General features: G+C 33.3%; 1 pseudogene; it reads left to right on the top strand.

The window, feature by feature from the left end:
• Positions 1–21081, top strand: part of LOC106469952 — a 66426-nt pseudogene extending 45345 nt beyond the window's left edge.
• The last annotated feature ends 788 nt before the right edge of the window (positions 21082–21869 follow it).

Genomic DNA, 21869 nt, shown 5'->3' with positions numbered 1-21869 from the left:
TTATTACCCTTCCTCCTACCCTGGTCGTTGATCTGCATTGGTTGGACAAGACTCGCTTCCTCCTCCTCGTCCAGTTTTACACATTTTCATGGATGCACCCCTTCAGGGATGAGAGTTGTTGGTTGATCAATAGGAAGCTTCAGGGGATTGGTCTGTGGCTGAGAGATCTTATCATTTCAACATCCTGGAACTTCTCGTTATATGTCCTACTTTGGTTCATTTACTCCAACTGGCCAGAAATCATCTGATAATGATCCATTCTGACAATTCTACAGTAGTTGCTTATCTCAATCATTAGGGTGGCAACAGTTCTCGATTCCTCTGTATTCATACATTGGATCTTATTTTTTGGGCCCACATGCTAGATATTCATATTACTGCATGTCATATTCCAGGTGTTTTAAATCTTGTCATGGATAGGCTTTCCCATTCAGACAAAGTCTATCCAACAGAGTGGTCTCTCAATCCTCTTGTTTTCCAGTGAATTTGCTTTTAGTGGGATACTCCTCACACTGATGCTTTTGCCACATCCCTCAACCACAAATTGCCTCCATTTTAGCCTCCAGTCCCTCATCCTCTTGCTCTGCCTGTCGATGCTTTCCACCAAACTAAACCAACAAATACCTATATGTCTATCCTCCCATTTCACTTCTTCATTGGATGATTTTAGTCATCCTTGCCATTCCATGTCAAGTCCTTCTGATTGCTCCTTACTGACCAGCTCACCTGTGGTTTCCACAACTTCTTCAGCTCCAACTTACCCCTCTGTTACCTCTTCCTCTGAATCTATCCTTTCTTTGTCAACCTCAGTCACTAGTGCTTCATCCAGCCCATCCTGTCCTCCATCTTCTTGCCTGATTTTTATTCTATCCTTGGCGAGGAGATCCAGCTTGTCCCGACACGTAGTTTCTTTTCTGGTTGTTCCATTCGCCCTTCCTCTATGGAAGTTTTTCAATGTAAATGGAATGCTTTCTGCCATTGGTCTCTGTGTCGAGGGTTTTTCCCCTGCTCAACCCACTGTTCCTCGTTTTGGGGATTTCTTCACTTGGCTTTTTGATTGGGGGTCTTCTGTCTCCTCGATCTCGGGTTATTGGGCAGCCTTGTCCCACACCTTTCGTTTTTCCAAATATCATAGGGTGTTTACCTCTTCTACTCTTTCCCTGTTGTTGCGTTCTTTCTGAATTCGTCATACGCCGCAGTGGGTTACCCTTCCAGATTGGGATGTTAAAGTGGTCATTCACTACTTCAATTTGCTTCCATTCAAACCACTCTCCACGTGCTCCTTGTTTCACTTTTCCCTTAAAACTTATTTTCTTCTCCTCTTAACCAAGAGACGTTGTAGGTTTGATTTATTTACCATTGATGTTTCATTTACTCTTTATCATTCTACATATCTTCTCCTTTATCCATATTGTTCTTTCCTTCTCAAAACTTTGGCAGCTCGTGAGGGTAACTCCTCCTTTTCACTGATTTTGCTTCCTTCCATTTCCCACCTTTAACCTCGGCCCGACCCAGATAGACTTCTATGTCCCGTATGTGCTCTTCACTGTTATATTGCCTACATAACTTCCTTTCGTTGCACCCATTCCTGCCTCTTTATTCCTTGGCAGCCGTCCTCTGTTTGTGATCTTTTTCCTTCTACCCTCACCAATTGAGTTCGGCTTTGAATTTGATTGATTTATTCCTCTTTATTTTCTTCCTCCTGTTCTTGTTCCGGGTGTCTTCTCATCAAATTCAACACCCTACCTTTTCATTGGCATCTCATCTTCATTGTCCCTTGGAGGAAATCCTTCAATCAGGCATATGGACTACCCCTAATATGTTTGTCTCTCACTATTTGCATAGGATCATAGATTCTTCCACTTCTGGCTATCGTTTTCCACCTGTAGCCATTCTTCAGACTTCAGTGAGACTTTGACTGGGTAAGTTAGCTTTTATTATTCTTTACTTCTTTTCAGGGGCCTTTTTTCCTATTTGTTATTACTCATTGTTTGGATCCTGCTCTGTGGCAAGTAGTGCCTGACCAAGTATTCTTCAACCAATCAAATCTGCACTGTAAAGCCATGTCAACTTACATTTTATATTTCCATGGCCAAGCAACATACACTGCAGAGATGGGGTGTTTCACAAAGTCGCTTGTAGGTTTATCCTTACAATAGAATTGTTTAATAAATTGGCCCATTCCAGACTGTACTCACCTATGGACTGCATGGGCAAAGCAGAAGGGGATAGCTGCCCATCCCTGCCATGCCTTGTATTGAATAAAATAGTATGGACTTTTAAAAAATAGGGTTTCATGGTCACCCATTACACTATCTCAGGTATTGTTATTTCTCTGGACTCTCCACTGTGTTTTTCACCCCTTTTCTTCTGGTGGAGTTTGAGAGCCCTTACCACTTTACAGTTACAAACTGCTGGGGTGGTGGACCATGGAGGCATCCTCCTGAGTGGGTTAATGAAATACGAACAAAATATAGTTATGACCATAAAACCATTCAGTTGAGAGTAGAGTGGTGGTGTTCTGCTAGTGTAGATGACATGATATCCTCCAATATGAAACAAAAATAAATGGGAGTGAGATGTAAAAACTGCAGTTTACTCTTCCATTGGGGTCCCTCACCCTGCCCCCACATGGATGTCGGTTCCCATGGCTTGGTTTTGGATATAGAGTTGAACCTATCAACGTAAGTCCTAACACATGTATTACAGATGTCTATATTCCTCCCTAATTTATACTCTTGTTATCTATCAGTGTTGTGGGTCATGGTGGAGATACTTGCAGATTATTACAGTTCTTTCCCTTTTGCTATCCGTCAATGCTTATTATTCCGAGGATGTTATTGTGCTTGGGGCAGTTCCGGTCAATTTCAATTTTGAAGGAAATGGATTACATTACACAGACATCTTTTCAATAACGGATGGCAGGTTCCCAGATTGATCTATCAATTTCTTATATTAACATGTGCCCCATTCATGGATCTGGGGTTCTTGATTCCCTCTGGCCTCATGAACTTGAGGTGAAGACAGTATGATACTCTTTTCCTACCTCCACTAGATGGCTGGGTTTTGGATTGTAGTTGACTTGCCACCAGTATGATTATCTTTCCTACCCCCACATGGACGTCAGTTCCCAGTGGCTGGTTTCTGGATTGTAGTTGATTTATCAATGGTATGATCTTTATCTTACCTCCATGTAGATATCTGTTCCCAGTGGCATGAGTTTTGGATGTAGTTGACTTGCCATGTACAATCTGTCAAGCCCTAGCCACTCTAAACCTAGGACACATCCTTTTAATTTTACCCACTTTTATATTTTCTGGGGTAGAGTTGCATAAATATTATATGGTTTGGATCACCATCCGACCTTAGTTCTCTCCCACTTGGATGTGCTCCACTGTTTTCTGCCCATATGTGCAGCATCTTTCAATGATGGGCAAAGAGTATATGTAGTTCAGAAGTGGTGAGGTCTCCCACACCAGATCTTAGAATCTGGCTGTCTCCCCTTAGGGAGTGTCCTTTAGACACTTTCTAAGGATACTTCTTTCTTTCCCTAGCATCGGTCCCTCCACCTATTCAATGTGGGTATTCTAACTATTTATGTGAGTTGAGGTGATGTACCGTATTGGAAGTTATAATTTTCCTATACTGAAAATGTATTTCTGATAAGTACTTATCTCCTCTCACACTTCCCACCCTTCCTCCTCACTGAAAACTGGTGCTTCCATCTTCTGACAAATCTCGAAGTGATAGTTTGGTAGAAGTGAATAGAGGGAGTCACACTCTTATTGGTGGAAGGTTGATGCATAATGATTTGCATGAGAGATGCATTGGAATCAGTCAGTTCCAATGGAGATAAAAGGCTTGTGGCATGCATAATTTATTTTTGCATATAGAGGGCAGCACTGAACGAGAATAGCTATTTATGTGAAAGTAGGTAAGTACCTATTGGAAATACATTTTCAGTAAAGGAAAATTATAACTTTCCAAAGATAACACAAAAAATATTATTTTTATGGTACTTCTAACTGATGAAACTATCTCCAAGAAAATAAGAACTATAATCAGGAAATATGAACTGCCAAGTACGTTACAGGTCCAATCTCCTACAGTGTAATAAAGCCAACTGTTTTACCAAAACATGTTTGCAGTCTGAAAATGGGTGTCTTGTATCCAATGATGTTTACTAGCTTAATATAACACCTGCCATTATAAGTACACTGGAAAAACTGGAAGAACCCTACACACAAGGACAGAAGAACATATTGACTCTCTATAAAAAACAACATGAAAGAAGCACAGTTGCTGTTCATTTTTAAACTAATCATGGACAAATAACACCTGTTGTCAGTGTACTTGGTGGCTTTGGTAAGTATTTGTACAGAGTATGGTAGATTCTTTAAATTTTAATGAACTTTTCTCATCGAACAACTATGGCCACAGATGAATAGGGATAAAGGATGGTGCCTATAATTATAATTATTTTTATCTTAACTTTTGTTATTTCAATCTGTAATTGAGATAGAACTTTTGTTAACAGATAACAATTAATTATTTCAACAGTACAGTTCTTTCAATAATAAGCTTTATTACTAAATGCATGCTGCAGAAGTGCACACTATAAATTTGATTACATATTATTATTCAAACCAATTATGGTTTGTGTTTTCTTGGAATGCTACTGAAAAGGCTGTAAAGCAAAACGTTGAGTGTCCAATCTAAGAAAAATAACGAATTTGGTGTTATAAGGTTGTTGTTTCTTGTTTTTTTTACATTATTAAATGTTTTTACATAATATTATAGTTAGTTAATATGCTGCTTAGAGGATATGAACATATTTGGTGTAATGTTGTTAGATGTAGAATATAATAATGCCAAGAAGAGACTACTTTCTAGAGTCCTCAGTCATGAACAATATACAGCATGAGTTAAGCTTGAAGTTTGAGATTCACTATGTTATTGAGGAAAATTTTATTTCTATTGAAATCTCTGTGATCAAGAAGAAAATCTACCTACCCTTACTTTGTGGTGTTTGAAACGTTTAGGATACTGTTTTAATTTAGCAGGACAATTTCTAATACTGTAGGAATATAATGTTCGATTTTATTAAAACTTGTAATCATGAATCAAAAATATGAAACATATTTGCTCATTTTTGTTAATATATTCCTCACAATGATCAGCTGAGTAATTCAGTTTCAAGTAGTATGAGCTCTCATCCGCCCATATATTTTAATGATATGTAATGTTAACCAAATGAGCTTTGTACATCCTTAGCTGTGGGATACAGCTTAGGTAGGCTTGATACACACACCTTTGTATACTAATACTGAGACACTTTAAACTCTACTTGGGCTTTCTGTATGAAGATTTAACTATATGAATACCCATCAAAAAAAAATATAAAAATAATTGTACATCTCCTCGAGAACATTCTTTTAAAAATAACTATGTAAAATGATATTAAGATAAACATAATCAGTTACTATATATAATTAACAATACTTTTAACAATTTTATGATAAAATATTGCTAGCTTATAAATGTTATCTTCCTAACATTTATATCTATTCTATTCTTCTTATAAAATATTATATATGCAAGTTCCAGTGTCTTTTAAAAGCTTAAAAAACTGCTTTTGTGATGCAAAAATCTTGATGAACTTTAATTTTATTACTAACTGGATGTATGTTAACAAATATTCAAAACTAACTGAGAAAATGAACTTGGTCTTTGCTTCCTTTGATCATTTTTCTGAATTTCTAACATGCAACCTTTCTTACAGCTGTTTTTATCTTTATTGCCACTTTGGTTTTAAACTTGGCTACTCTGCATGGATCAAAAATTCTTCACGATGATATGCTCAATCACATCATTCAATGTCCAATGTCTTTTTTTGATACTACACCAATTGGTAGAATTCTGAATCGCTTCTCAAGAGATGTTGACACAAATGATCTTCTTATTCGTTTTAATGTCCGCATGCTGCTAGTTCAAGTGTTTCGGGCTTCTGTTGCATTCATAGCCATCTGTTTGGAGACACCACTAATCTTGGTAATCATGATTCCTCTTGGAGGCTTGTATTATCTAATTCAGGTAAATTCCTCATTGTTTAATGTTTCAAATGTTGCGCTGTTATTACTGTGGTTTGTTAGTATTTTTTAATGGAGTTAGTAATGCATGAATTGTATAATAACTTTTAATTTATGTGATATTATGAAAATAAAGTACACTGGTTCCAAGAAAAAGATTTTCATGTACCCAGAAGGGACAGAATTAAAACATGGTAGTGGTGTTTTTGAAGTTGTTACTGATGTCAAACAGTGCACTTGTAGAATGAAACGTTTTGAAAGGAGAAAAAGTAGCTGAAAATATAGAATGTCTATCATTTTGGATTTTAAACAAATTTAAACTTGAATATTTGTAAGATTTTGTGCTTTAAAACTAGCTGTGGCTTTGTCATTCTTGTCTGTAATAAGATGGTTAACAAAGTTAAGTAGCCCCCCCAAATCACATATCATTAAGGAAGCTTAGCATAGTATCATATCATAATCAGCTTTTTACTGTTTTACTTACTAAGTTTTTCTTGCATTACAACAAATATACAGTAATTGTTTAACATTTTTTGTCAAACATCTTATAAATAATTAAATAAACTTTTATGTAGAACTTCATTATACTGTGGTTTGTAGTTCATAAAGTGTACAGTAAAGAGTTTATGATAATAACCTAAGTTATACAAATATATATATATGTATATATACTGACTTGCAAAAGAAAGTATACCAACAGAATAAATTGTTACTTTCTACATGAATGAATCTGAAACATACATGTTATGTTCTTGGTATGAGCCTAGGTGTAGGCTATGTTCATTGTGAGTGTTCAACACAGTGGGCAAATGAAACTCTCACAAATGTGTGAAAATTCATTTTAATGTTTTGAACGTGCATCACAGAATAACCATTTACAAAGTGTATAAAAGTGCATCTCTCTGACAGTTAGTAGAGAGGGCTAGCACCTGAAACATGCCATAACTTATGGCAGAGAGGGCATTCGAAATGCTGCAGGTAGAGGCCTCATACACCCTAGATACAAGAAACTTAAAATATTCAAAAGTGACTTTATAAGATTGCTAGAACAATTCAGTTCTAAGGCAAGCAGTCCTCATGAGACCACACCTCAAAAAGATCACTATCAATGCACACAGCATTTTAGAAACTGGTTCCTGACTGTGATGTCATTGAAGGCAAATTTACTTGGTCATGCCATCAGCCAACACACAGTAACCAGATGGCTTAGAGCTGCAGGCATCTGCACCAACAGACCTTACAAAATAACGATACTATTCTATGAACATCACCTTCACAGACTTAGGTAGTTGAGAAATCTTTTAAGATGATGCATTCATAACTGGAATATAGTCTTGTTCTCAGATGAAAAAGAGATTCTCTTTAAACAGAGCTGATGGCAGAGTCTGTTTGTACCTTTCCAGAGAGGAGTAATGGCCCAGTTTTGTGTCCAAGAGACAGAGCAATTTGGAGTAGAAGCATCATGATGTAGGAAAGAAGTAATGGTGACCAGAAAACTTACTTTTGTAGTTTATCATAGTCTCACTGGTCAGCATTAGAGAGATGAAATCTTACAGCCTTCCATTCTGCCATTTATCCACCAACTGCTCCAGGTTAACTTGTTCCAACACAACAATACCAGACCCCACATGGCAATGGTGGTACAACAATTCATGCAAGCCAACAACACTGATGTTCTGCCATGGCCAGCTCATTCTCCTGACATGTCCTCCTCAATATAACATCTCTGGTATCATTTGGAAATAGGAATAAAGAAGCAAAAAGATCCCCAAACCAACAGAAAAGAGCTGAGGCAGGCCATCTTGAAGGAGTAGAGACAGTTTTCTAATAACATCATCTGTCAACTAACTCTCCATTAGAAGGCATGTAGTAACATGCATTAATGCACAGGGTGGTTGTACATGATATTAGCCTCAGCTTGGTGATAAAAATACAGATTTGCAAGAGTACACATTTGTGATAATTGTGAATTTGACTCCATATGAGATTGACAGCAGTTGTTTCAATTCTAAGCCATCCAGAGATGTGATTTCCTAAAAATGCTGCAGAGATACTTTGTTTGAAATTGCCTTCTTATTTCATTGTCAAAATATGCCAACTTTATCACTGGTATACTTTCTTTTTTTGCATCAGTATGTTATATTACAAATATACCAGTGATGTTTACTTATTACTCATATGTATATTTTATAGAGGTTTTACATTCCCACAACAAGACAACTAAGAAGATTAGAATCAATCTCTCGATCTCCCATTTACACTCACTTTTCTGAGACAATCACTGGGACAAGTTCTGTTAGAGCCTATGGAGTTACTAAACAATTCATTGAGGAATCTAACAGACGTGTAGATGTCAACCATGTATGCTACTTTCCTAGCCTTGTTGCAAACAGGTATAAATATATATATGGGAAGGAGGTTTATTTTGTATATAGCATGTTCTTATTAAAGATGTAAATCAAAAACATCAATAGATCTTTTAATTTAATTTAGCTATGATGTACAATGCTGGACGATGTACCCATCCAGATTTATTACTGTTCAGCAAGTGATTTTTCCACATTGTATTAGCCATGTATGTGTGCTTATTTTATATATGAGGCTTTCTTGAACTATTTTGAAATTTTTACAAATTTGATATTAGTATGAAAAATGTTATATAAGAAAAAAAAAGACTTAATTTACTTGATGACGTGCTTATTTTGCATTATGAAGAAAAACTATAGAGCATAATTACATTTTCTGATAGAAGTAAAATAAGAATGATTTGTCATTATTTTTAATCAAGAATTATTTTTCTTAAGGTCTTATTTACTGCTTTATAGTGTGCACTTTTTTTGTTTGCAGATGGCTTGCAATTCGACTGGAGTTTTTAGGCTATTGCATTGTTTTCTTTGCTGCACTTTTTGCTGTTTTAACGAGAGAAACACTTAGTCCTGGACTTGTAGGCTTATCTGTTAGCTATGCTCTTACTGTAAGTATCATCTGGTTCTTTTATAAGCTGTAAAATAAACAATATGAAAATAGGCAAGTAAATAAAGTGGTTTCTTCTACATTAATCCCTTATAATAATTCTGTGATTGGGGTATTTTTATGACCAACATTCAGTTGTAAAGTTTAATTATGAAATATTATACCAAAAGTTTTTTACTCCCTACCTCCTTTCATCTGCATGGGAGCTTTCACAAACCTTATTTATGTAAGGATTTTTTATATTCATGCATTTTGTTGTAAATATCTGTAAGCCAGTCATTTATTCATCTCTATATACTGACATTTACTCTTTGGCTTGTTATTGTTGTAAATGTTTGTTTGACTTTACTTTACCCTATTGCTGTGAAAATTTTATTTTAAGCTTACTTAGATATACAATTGTTGTGTCATGTCTTCACTCTCTGGTAACTTAAGTGTTTATCCATTCTTAACCTGCTTACTTATTTTTTTAGAGGGATGGGTTGATTGATACAGTTATTAATTCTAAGTTTAATTCTTGTTTTGAAGTGAACCTTGTTTTTCTCTACTGAAGTAACTGTTGAAGCTAGACAGACATCTGTTTAATAAATATATGGTTAAAATTACCATGTCTTTTTCTAGCTCTTCAGATGGATTTTTTTTCTTAGTTTCTTTCAGGTCATTTGATGGGAGATAACTTGACTTGTGTGTTTTTAGTGTAGCACATCATCTGGGTGAATTCTTTAGAGGATATGCACCTCTTAGGCCCAGTTTGTAATTTATATCATTTAATTTACTTGAAATTGAATCTTGAATCTGTTGAACTTGCAAGTCCCCCTTTTTGGTTGGTTCAGAGCTCTTTCACCACCCATACCCTTTATTTACCATCTCTTCCTGGTATTTTGTTTCAAATTTATTCTTGGTATATTTGTTGTCATCTGATTGAAGGATGTAAGGGGATTTTTATTCTTTCAGGTGGTTCTGAGTTTAATCCTGAATTTTATTAGACAGCCTGACACCTCAAAATTTATGTTTTTTAACCAGTGTTTAGTTATCTTTATTCAGGATTAGGAAGCCTTCACTAGGTTTTCTGTTTCTGATGCCACACACACACAGAGTGATATATATATATATATATTACATGCCCACCCTTTACCTGAAACTTAGCATGTTCATATCATTCATTCGCATTTAATAATTTACTCCTGTGAATGTGTTCCAACTTGTTTTTATTTGTTATCAGTTGTGTTGTATGTAAGAGTCCTGAACCAAGGAGGCTATGGTAATCCTGAAGTTTATGTCCAATATGTTTGTTTTTACATGTTTTTTTGTATTTAAATATATATATATTCTTAACTTTCTGGAAGCCAGACTAACCTTTATTTTCAACACTACCCATATTTCATAAACTCTTATTTTCATATTATTTTCAACAAGAAAGGATATGAGTGCTAAACTATTACTCTTTTCAGATGTTACTCTCTCAGATTGGTGCATGTCATTTTGGCACAAGTTCTTTTTTTTTTTCACCAGTCTTTGCAACAGTACTACTAGTACAAACTGTGTCACTGTAATTTATTTCTGTTGTAAGGTACCATTAATCTTTGGTTGCTGCATAATAACACATATGCAGGTTGATGTATTGTTGAAGTGTTATTATACCTTATTGCACGTTTTGCAAAATTTTCTATCTTGACACTCTGATTAGTGTTGTTCCTGTAAACGTGTTGACACTGGATTGAGTAAATGGAGGTAACTTCATAGTCAGTTAGTTCTGTTATAAATAGCAATTAATATATTTTATGTTAAGAAATTATACTCACCTCCATTGGCCAACTTGGTGGCTATCCTAGTTAATTCTAGGTCTACAGAAGTTTCATGTTAGAGAGTGTACCATTGTAGGGGGCATCATTGTTCTATATCTTTGACCATTTCACTGGAAGCTATTGGTTTTACATTGTACGTGCTAAGTATGGTATGGTTGATAAAGTGAAATAAATTTACAAGATATTTAGTAAAATATAATATATTCAGTACATTTAAAAATATGCCATCACCAAGACTTGAACTCAGGATGCACTAATGTTCAAAGGCCAGTGTTCTACCAAATGAGTTACCAGGATCCAAGTATTAAACAGATAATTCCCACCCTGATCATTACATCATGACAGACAAAAGCAATCTACATACAAAATTGTAATGAGTATGTAAACATTTTTTATAATTCTTGGCTAGAACTAAATGTATTAGCTATAAGTCACTGTAGATGTAAACATCTCAGAATTTTATGTTATTCCAAAAAACATTAATATTAAAAGTACATTGTTTTGACAGATTATTTATTATGTGTAGATAGGGGAAGTGGTGGGAAAATCTCAGAACTTCTGTGTTAATGTTACTTTGCTTCATGTGTACAACTTTTTTTTTAAGTACTTGAATTATTATAAGATGTATAATTCTCTAACTGACTCAATTTTACATCAATCTGTGTTTCTGTATAAAATTATCAAGTACAAGATTCTCTGTACTATTTTATTTTTACAGATAACAGGAAATTTAAACATGCTTGTAAGGGCTAGCACTGGTTTGGAAACAAACATTGTAGCTGTTGAAAGGTGTTTAGAATACACTCAGATCCCAACAGAGGTAAGATCAGTACAGGAAAGTCCTCTTTACAAAATTATTTTACATCTTAATTCCACTGAAAGTACCAGAATTTTCATTATAAAAAAAATAATCAGAAAAATTTCATATGGAAAAGTGAACTACTTCCCTACCATTTTATGTGCTTATATGTTTTTCTGAATAGTTACACATGTTGATAATTCTATATAACTAGATAGGTTGTTTTTTGTCTATGTATAAAACCAATATGGTGATAAAAGTTATTTAGATGTGCAGTACGTTATTAATGTGTAGATAGAGTTATGTAAATAACTAAGCATTTTATCCTTTGCTTTAACTCGATGTACTTTGTTATAATTAATTATATACAATTTAAACTTAGAATTGATTCTATCTGTTATTAGTTATTGGTTTTTAAAGTATTGTTTTATGTATGTGCAGGAAAATATTCATACAAGGCTAGTTACTCATAGTTTTGTTGTCACATAGTTGTAACAAGATACACAAGTGTTTTTTATTCAATATTATTATAAGAACTTCTGAGTGAAAGTAGATTGTATAATAATATAATCCACCACACCATATCTGGTATATCCAGTAGTGATGAGGCTTATTGCTTAATACTAGGACCTTTTATTTTATTTAACCTCACTAACAATGTTCAATGACTAATTTTGTTTTATATTTGTATAGGTACATGATGTTCAGTCTCACTTATTTAGTATTGCACCACACTTTAGTTTTTGTGTATTTTATTCATTTGTTTGAATGTAATGTTATTCAGTGAAGAAACTGTTCACATAGCTAGGAATTTGTAATAAACAATACTGTACATTTGTTTTTCCTTTAAATTAAAACCAGTTTAATGTTACATCACACATTAGTGTTGTGTCATATAGTTGTTTTTTTTGTAAGTTTATTAAAGTGTCATACAGCTTTATATTGTGTACAGTTGTACAATTTGAGTGTTGCCTCACAGAACTATTTGATTGGATACATACTAGTTTAGTGAAGTGTCATACAGGTTTATAATGTGTATATGTGTACTATTCAAGTGTTGCCTCACTGCATTAATAACCCTGGATATCTACTAGTTTATTGAAGTGTCACACAGTTTTTTATTTTGTAGATTTGTCCTATCACAGAACTATTTCCCTGGAAATGTACTAATGTATTGAAGTGTCACACAGTTTTTTATTCTGTAGAATAAATGCTGTTTTATGTCTTATGTTAGGAGTAATGACAATTTTAGTGAAAAAATTCTGATGATCTAGTGTTGCTTTAAAGTTATTCCCAAAAAATGGGGTTTTAAACTGTCTGGTCAGACTGTAGTTTTAGACTTTTAGGCATGGACTGATGGAGGCATTGAATATAATACAGCATATTGCTATATTTTAAATGTCAAATTATATAATTATTCTCACAATAAACAAGCCTAGTATAAAATTAATGCTATTTATATTAATTAACATGCAGTGCTTGTCAGAAGTTCTAACTTCTAAAAACTCGCAATCATTAATGGACTAACTCACTGCACCATTAAATTATGTCTACTGTATACTCACTCACAGAGAACAAGAAACACTGACATCAAGACATAAGCAAAATTTGGATAAATTATAAAATTGAAAATATGAAGTTATTAACATTTTACCCACAGCTGAAAATTTTAAATTGTGTAGACAATAGGTATAACTGTAGCTAGAGACACTGTGCTTGAATGTAGAAAATCATAACGATGTGAAATCTGAAATCCTATAGGCGTAGTATTTTCTAGAATTATAACAGTAAAAAACTGCCCAAAATGCATGTTAAAGTATCTCAGACCCAGGGGTCTCTGCCTTTTTGGCTGCAATAATTTTCCATTGTACAGTTGGAAATTTTCTTTAACATAAATCCTGAAATGTTATATGACACTTAAATAAATTAGTAGACATCTAGGGAAATAGTTCTGTGATAGTACAAATCTACAGAATAAAAAACTGTGTGACACTTCAATACATTAGTACATTTCCAGGGAAATAGTTCTGTGATACAACATTAAAATGGTACAAACCAGTTCAGGATTATAATCCTGTGGATAACATCAAATGAATTATTTATTTAAGACCATAAAGTCATTACCGTGGTAACAACATTATGTTCACACTGACCAAGACCTACATTATCTATTTAAGCATATAATAGAGTTAATTATCTATTTACCCCCCCCCCCCCCCCTGCCAGATATCTAAGGGCTGCCTCTATTAAACTTTGAGTGTGAAGTTTAATAAATATACAACTTTGATTTAAGAAATATAAAAATAGACTTAATATGTGTTGTGACTGCAAATATGAAACCTATTGCTTTTTGCGAGTAGAGGTAACATTGATTTGATTATTTTAGATGAAAATGAAAAGAGTCCAACAAAAACAAAGTTCCCTGGAACACTAGATTGTAGCATCCAGAAATACACCAACAGTATCACCTAGGCCTGCCAACCAAACATCTCTGTCTTGCTTCCCTGTACACCTGATGATGAAGTTCAAGTATTTTATATTGCTGACGCAGAAACTGACAGAAATGCCTCTGCCAAAACAGCCAAACTATCAACACAAAAATGGTCCTGCCAATATTGACAATAATCAAGAGAAAATAATAGAAAATTGCATAGTCATTGGAGATGCTGAGAGAACTACTGCTATGTCATCAAATTCATCCACATTTGATTGGGACATTAAAACTGATTCCAAGAAAATCAAGCAATACACACAGGTTCCTAAAAAAGATGTCTTTGTATATTGTCATCAAAATAGCCAACATTATGTAAGGCTTAGTGCATGTTACAAGTTTACGAAAAACCATCAAACTGTTTTCAAAGAAAACTCAAGTGCCTCTGATTACACAGAATTGTGGAATTGTATCGGAATGAAACAACTGAGAAGCATTTGCAACAATCCTACCACACAAAAAGTGTTAAAGCACTCAGAATGTCAGCTCTGTAGAAATAACACATTCATCTTCTATGATAAAAGCAATATCAAAGGCTAGAGGATAAAGTGGGTGCCCTTTTTCTACACACACATATGCAGGTGCAAAAACAGCTTGCACTGAGTGTATACACATTTCCAGCAAGAATGGTTGTAAGTGAGGTACCTTCTACCTTTAGTTACAATATGTAAAATGTACATTGGGCTAAGATTGACTGTCAATGTCTAACTCCAAGTGCTCACAAAGACTTTCTCCAGGATATAGTATAAAGTGACAGGGAACTTTTTGCCAAGAAGGTGATTATTGATACTTTGTCGTTGTCTCCTAAATGCGATGAAACTGTGGACCAAATGCAGATAGATAAGATTTATGTAATGGCAAAAGTCATCACAAAATCTGGTGATGACAAGCTTTATTTTTTAGGCACTAGTGAACCTTGCAGCTGTAGTGCAAAAGAAGTGCTTGATGCAATTGATGAAGCCTGTACCATGACAGGTGGACCTGCAGCAGCTAGGCATGTCTTTATGCATGCATTCTCCCTGGTCACGGATGGAACATCTGTAAACACAGAAGAGAGGACTGGTTTGTGGACTCTTTTTGAGTCTAAAATAAAGGATGCCAGTCAATAAAAATTGGACTCTGTTCTTTTGTTAAAGATTTGTGTGGGGTTCATAAGTGTAATCTTGCATGTTGGTCAACAAGTAGCTCAGTTGCTGAAGTTGGACAAACATTTCAGTGACTGATAGGGCTTAGCACATATTTCCACATCAGGCCTGAGAGCAAGAGAACTTTGGGACATGGCAGAAGCAACTAAATGCTGCCTACTTGCAATTCCCAAGCTTTTTGAGGTTAGATGGACAGGTTTCCTTTTGTATTGATGACTTCGGTTTTAGTTTCGTGGCAGGCACTTGTCTTCTACATGCAAAACTCGGAGGAGAAAGCTGCATATGGCTTTCTTGCACACCTCTTTGATGAAGAAAAGAAAGGTTTTTTTGTTATCTAGTCCTCAGCAGGTACCTGAAACAGCTGCAACGAGATGGAATCACAATCCTTGACATAGAAAAGATGACTAATGTTGTAAAATTTAGGCTACTAACAATGAAAGAACATTTTTACTTGGTGAATGGGTCAAGGTCTGTAAAGAAGAAGCCATCACACAGCAGAATGAAATTGTGATGTTGAAAGAAATTCAGCTTATGAAAAGGCAAACAAACCAATGCAAGGAACACCACTTTTATGTATCTGACAAGCAATATATTGATGCTGCCATTAATGAAGTAATTGATCCCTTGTTCAATTCGTGACTCAAGGTTTTGTAGCAGATGCTAAGCTTTTGCAGGTTATGAAGCATTTGACATTCTGCAGCCTTCAGTTAACCTGCAAGATGTTCACAAGGTTCTTTGGTCAGAACTCTCACTGGAATATGAGGAAATACTTCAGCATGAAAATATCAAGAACATTCAAAAATGATCTTGTCAGAGTTAGCTTGTTTTCTTACATCATCTGACAAATACAGAAATGTTACAACAATGTGTTAAAATCTCTCAACAGATGCAGAATGTCAGTAGATACTGAAAACCAATACCTTAACATATATCACAATATGCCACTGCTGTTAGAATGGGATCCTAAGGTTCCAGTGCTCCTATGGCTCAAGAAAAGACAACTGAACTAAAGACACACCAAAAGCCAAAGAACAGACATGGTTTAAGGGTAAATTCCCAGAGGCATGCAAGAAAAATGAATCAAAAGATTCAGAGTATTACCCGATACCTTCAATACAAAGGAAATTTTGAAATCGTTGTATGGAATTATTTAAAAGACATATCTAAAACTACCAAAAGCCAGACATGCTTCAAGAGTATAATTCAAGAGGCACGCATATAGTAACTAAAAGTAGAAGCTACCTTACAAAAAAGGAAACATTAAAATCATTGTGTCATTTTTTGAAGGAATCGAATTGAAGAAGTTAAATGAAGTTAATCACCAGAATTTTGATTTGATGATATAAAGTTTTGCATTAATAAATATTCGTGTATTTATGTGTTAATTGATTGTTTCATCATAAAGAAAATCTTATAATCCAAGTTGCACAAAAACTTAATTCCCACAGCATAAAATTGTTTTCCAACTGCACATTTTGCATCCAGCTGCATGTTAGAATAAACCCTGAAGCACTTTATTCTGTAGATTTGTACTATTTTAGTGTTGCATCACAGAACTGATAGCTGATATCCTTTCTAAATTATGAATTTGTTGAGTATCGCGTCATAGAACTAACTACCTTGCTTTGTTTCAGGCTGTATGGCACATAAACTCTGCAAAGCCTGATGACTCCTGGCCTGCAGAAGGAAACATACACATGGAAAATTACACCACCAGGTATCGTCAAGGTCTGGATCTTGTACTTCATGGTATAACTTGTGACATCCAGTCTGGAGAAAAGGTAACATAGTGATGCACTGCAAATATCCTAACACACCTTATCTTAACAAAACTTCTAACCTGATTATTAAATAAAAATATGTAAATAACATTTCTTTTTACTAGTTCTTTAAGAAATATCATATGTTTGTAATCTGTGATTTTGAACAGTTAAGGATTTCATCAAATCTAAAGTTGATCCTTCCAGAAGAATTACCTTAAAAAAAAACATTTTTTGGCCAGGTTGGAATTGTGGGAAGAACAGGTGCTGGCAAGTCATCTTTGACACTTTCCCTTTTTCGAATCATTGAAGCAGTGGATGGATTCATAACTATTGATGGAATAAACATAGCTAGCATAGGATTACATGATTTAAGGGCCAAGCTGACTGTTATTCCTCAGGTATGTCATTAACCAATCCAGATTAGAAATCTTAGCTTAAGAATAATGTGAAGCCTTGAAAATGAAATTATGAAAAGTCTAACAGTATCATAATGAATTTAACAGTATCTTAATGTAAATATTACTTATAAATTGGCAATATTGAGTCTCTGGAAATTAAAGCTTTGCACCAAAGTATTGGTAAATGAATAGAGGAATTTTTACTATCTTGCACTTCTTGAACATTAGCATATGGTAAACATAAAACATTATTCAATGATTATTAAATATTTTTCTTAAATTGTAATTACAACTGAGACTTTTGATAGATTACCATTATAATATTTTTAATGTTACTATTGAAATATAGTAATTAAAAAAACTTACAAGATCAGTTTCTTCATGTTGAAAGTTTTAATGGACATCCTCCATCTGTTTGGAGACAGTATTTCAATTTGATAGTGTTTTTGTTAACAAGCAAGCAAATGAAGTTTATAAGAAAAACTGTGAGTGAATTACATCATCCACACTAAACCTTCCTTTAAACATTAGCTTCTGTTGTTTAAATAATTTTAATTTCAAATAAATTGTACAGCACTTCCAAGAGTTGTAAAAACAGTTATTAGTGATAAAACATGTTATTAACTTCACACATTCTTATGGAATTTTAGGATCCAGTGCTATTTACGGGTACACTTCGGATAAACCTCGACCCATTAAATAAGCACACAGATGATGAACTATGGAAAGTCCTGGAATTGTCTCACCTTAAATCTTATGTTTCTTCTCTGGATGGTGCATTGGAATATCAAGTAGCTGAAGGAGGAGATAATCTTAGGTGTGACTACTGTCAGCATATAAAGTTTTATGCTTATATTCTACCATTCCTTGAAAACAAAAAGTCACTATTTGGTAAAAAAGAAAATATGGATAAATATAAGACTGCTAGTTTTTTGTACTCTAATATTGATTTTATCAAACACTTGATAAGTCTTTCAGTTGTTTATTCTTATATTTTACTGAAGTTACCTTGTGCATAAACAGAAAATTATTATATTTGATATCTGGCTTAATCATAACATTATATACTTGTTATTTATATTAAGTCTAATGGTACTGAATATGGAAAAATAATATCGATTGGACGTGCCTAATTAAAAAATACATTGACTCATGCAATAATAATGTTATAGAAAATAAAGCAGTTTATTTTTTGCACGACACAGAAAATACTACAATGGTTTTAGTAATTACTTTTAATAGCCAATTTTTACAGCTTTTCTTTGAAATGGTTATAAAGCTTATCATCAGGATGGTTTGAAGTGTTTCAAACATATTTTGGGGGGAAAACAAATCATTCATTAGTTCATAATAGTGTAGTAAAGAAGATTTATCATGAGTAATAGTGTTGTTACATTATCTTACACATACATATAATTTTAGGAAAGCAAAAGACCTTTTGATTCATCTACGCCATCCCATCCACTAAACTAAACTTTAGATTAATAAAGATAACACACTCAATTTGTTATTCAAATACTTAACAAGCCTTTCCTTAAATCAACTGCATCCACCACATATGAAGGCAACTTATTCCAAAGGTCAACCACCCTGTTAGAAAAAAGCTGCTTTAGCTGAGTATGATTCTTTTCCCTGATAAATTTCATCTTTATGTCTCATAGTCTTACCATTCCCTTAATGATCATAAACACCTCAATCCAGTCCCCTCTAACTCATAGTTCACTTCAGATTGTTAGTGTTGCTAGAGCTCACTGTTGAGGTAAATTTTTGAAGAACTCTTTATTATTTTTACCTTATTTTTGAGGTTCATATTACAAAGTTTTTGTGAAAAAGCAGGATATAAAAATACTCACATTCTTTAAAAATTGAAGTACACATATTTTAAGCAAATCATGTAAACAATGTCTCTCATTAATCAACTGACTTTGTTGTCTTCATTTTGTATTATGTGACAGTGTTGGTCAGAGGCAACTTGTGTGTTTGGCTCGTGCGTTATTGAGAAAAACGAAGATTTTGGTCCTTGATGAAGCAACAGCTGCTATAGATCTGGAAACAGATGATCTTCTCCAGTCTGCTATCAGGAAAGAGTTTAAAGACAGCACTGTGTTAACAATAGCACATAGACTCAACACCGTTTTAGATTACGACAGGTTAGACAATTTTATAAATTTATAGAGACAATTCTTTCAAATACTGTTGATATAAAACTTTTTTCTTAGGTAATAATAAGATCACCTGTTGAGTAAGCAATAACTTTCTTAACTAAACTTGAAATTATATATATCAGTCAGTTTTTATTTTAGCAAATTTGCTTTCAAGAGAACTAAACAGTTATTGAATGTTTTATGCAGCTGATTTATTTTTAAATATTTGGACACAATTTAGGAAAAATTGTCTTATTTATTAGCTAAAGAGTCATATTTTATGTATTCTAGACATGATAACAAAAAATTGAAAGTTATCCAAAAACCACTGGAACATTTTTTTAAAGTTCATACTTACGGTTAATTTACAGTTTTCATGCTGTGTTTCCAGAAAAAAGCTATTCTTTTGGGATAGTATTTTTTTTTATTCATTTGATGTCTGTAACAACTTACTTTTCATCACATTTATTTTTTTAGCTGTGAAAGAACTGTCAAACAGTTCATCAATTATAACAAAATATTTTTGAGAAGTATTCCTAGAAGCTTATGTTGCTTAACAGTGTTGGTTATAAGATACTGATTTGGTAAACCTATATTTGATGATAAAAAAAAGGGGGGGGGGTCCCATCATATATTCTTTTTTCTAGCATTTATAATCCTAACATATATTTCAAGTTTTATATTTTTCAAGATTCTTGAAATAAAGAAAACATAAAAAAACTGATACATCATATAAATGTTTTATATACAAGCTTTTAACCATAAAGAGCCAATTTTTAAGAGAAATAAATAACAAAACGTTTTTATTTCTTTTTATAACTTGAAGATAATAATGGACTAAATGTGTCCATTTATATCTATCCATCTTTGAAAAATAATTGTTTGAATTTTTGACATGGCTTAAGACCACTTGATAATATGTTTTATCCTATTGCGTTATATATTTCTAAATATACAGTTTTTTCATCTGTAATATTTTGTTCCAGTTTCTTCATAGTCCAAACATTCTGCTTTCATATTATGTAGTAATATTTTCTTGGTTGATTTTTATTCTTTTTTGACAGAATCATGGTACTTGAAAGAGGAAAAATTGTGGAATTTGATTCTCCAAATCAGCTACTGAGTGATAGCAAAACTAAATTTTATGCCATGGCTAAGGATGCAGGCCTGGTATAAACAACTAAATTCATACAGTTTTCTTCCCTCCAGATAGATAAAACTGCACATTCTTTCATTTATTAGGAGTGAAAATCAAACATTAAAACAACAGAACTAAGATTTATGTGCAAATGAATCTATTTTATTGAATCTAAGTATCAGTTTAAATTTTAAAGCAACAAACACTTATGAAACCATTGTATGGAAATTTAAAAAGGTCCAAGTTCTGTGTACACCAAAAATGTAATCAGTCTAATAATAAATATGATGTTTATGAAATTCTAAACTAAAAATAAACATTGTTTTTTTCCCATAATGTGTATCGTTTTGCATGTTATGTTCTTACCAAAAAGAAAATCCACACTTCTGTTACTAGGAGCTAAGAAAACATTATTTTGAAAGTTTTTCTAATATTGCTTTAAGATATTAAAAATGCATTAAAGCTACATGTATCTTTGTACATTTCTCTAGTACACTTTAAATTTCTAACTCAGAATTTAGTATGTTCTGAAAGAACCATATCAGCATTAGCATACTACCTTTGACATCACACAAAAGAAATAAAAAGGTTAATTTTCATTGTAATTTCAGGCATTTAATATAATCAGTCTTATCATAGAAATTACCTCTGACAAGAAAAGTTACTTTTTAAATTATCTTAATTTGATTTTTGACAATCCATCACAATTATAATGAACTATTAAACATATGGTACATAAAAAGAAATCATAGTTCCATTCAACATAGAACTGAAGACCATAGTTCAAGTTATACAAAATCAACATAATTATGATTCTTTTTCTTCTAAACTTTAGTATTGATGATTATGATAACAAAGGATTTTAATAGATAGAGCTAATAAATATATTTACATATATGATTTATTTCTTTACTTTCAGTAAGTCGTTAACGAGAGATGCTGAGAAGTTTTAATTTTTAAACAATTTAACTTCAGGTACTTTTGTTTGTATATACATGTTTTATATGAATTATATTCTGATTTCAGATCAATAAAAACAACAACATTATCATAAATAGAACATTTTTTAAGTGAAAAATAAATGTATTATTAAATACCACAATTTTTTTTGTGTTAGTGAAGTT

This window comes from Limulus polyphemus, unplaced genomic scaffold, assembly GCF_000517525.1.
Source record: "Limulus polyphemus unplaced genomic scaffold, Limulus_polyphemus-2.1.2 Scaffold3740, whole genome shotgun sequence".
NCBI lineage: Eukaryota > Metazoa > Arthropoda > Merostomata > Xiphosura > Limulidae > Limulus > Limulus polyphemus.
Note: the sequence above shows the minus strand (reverse complement) of the source record. Positions and strands in the feature narration are given on the sequence as shown.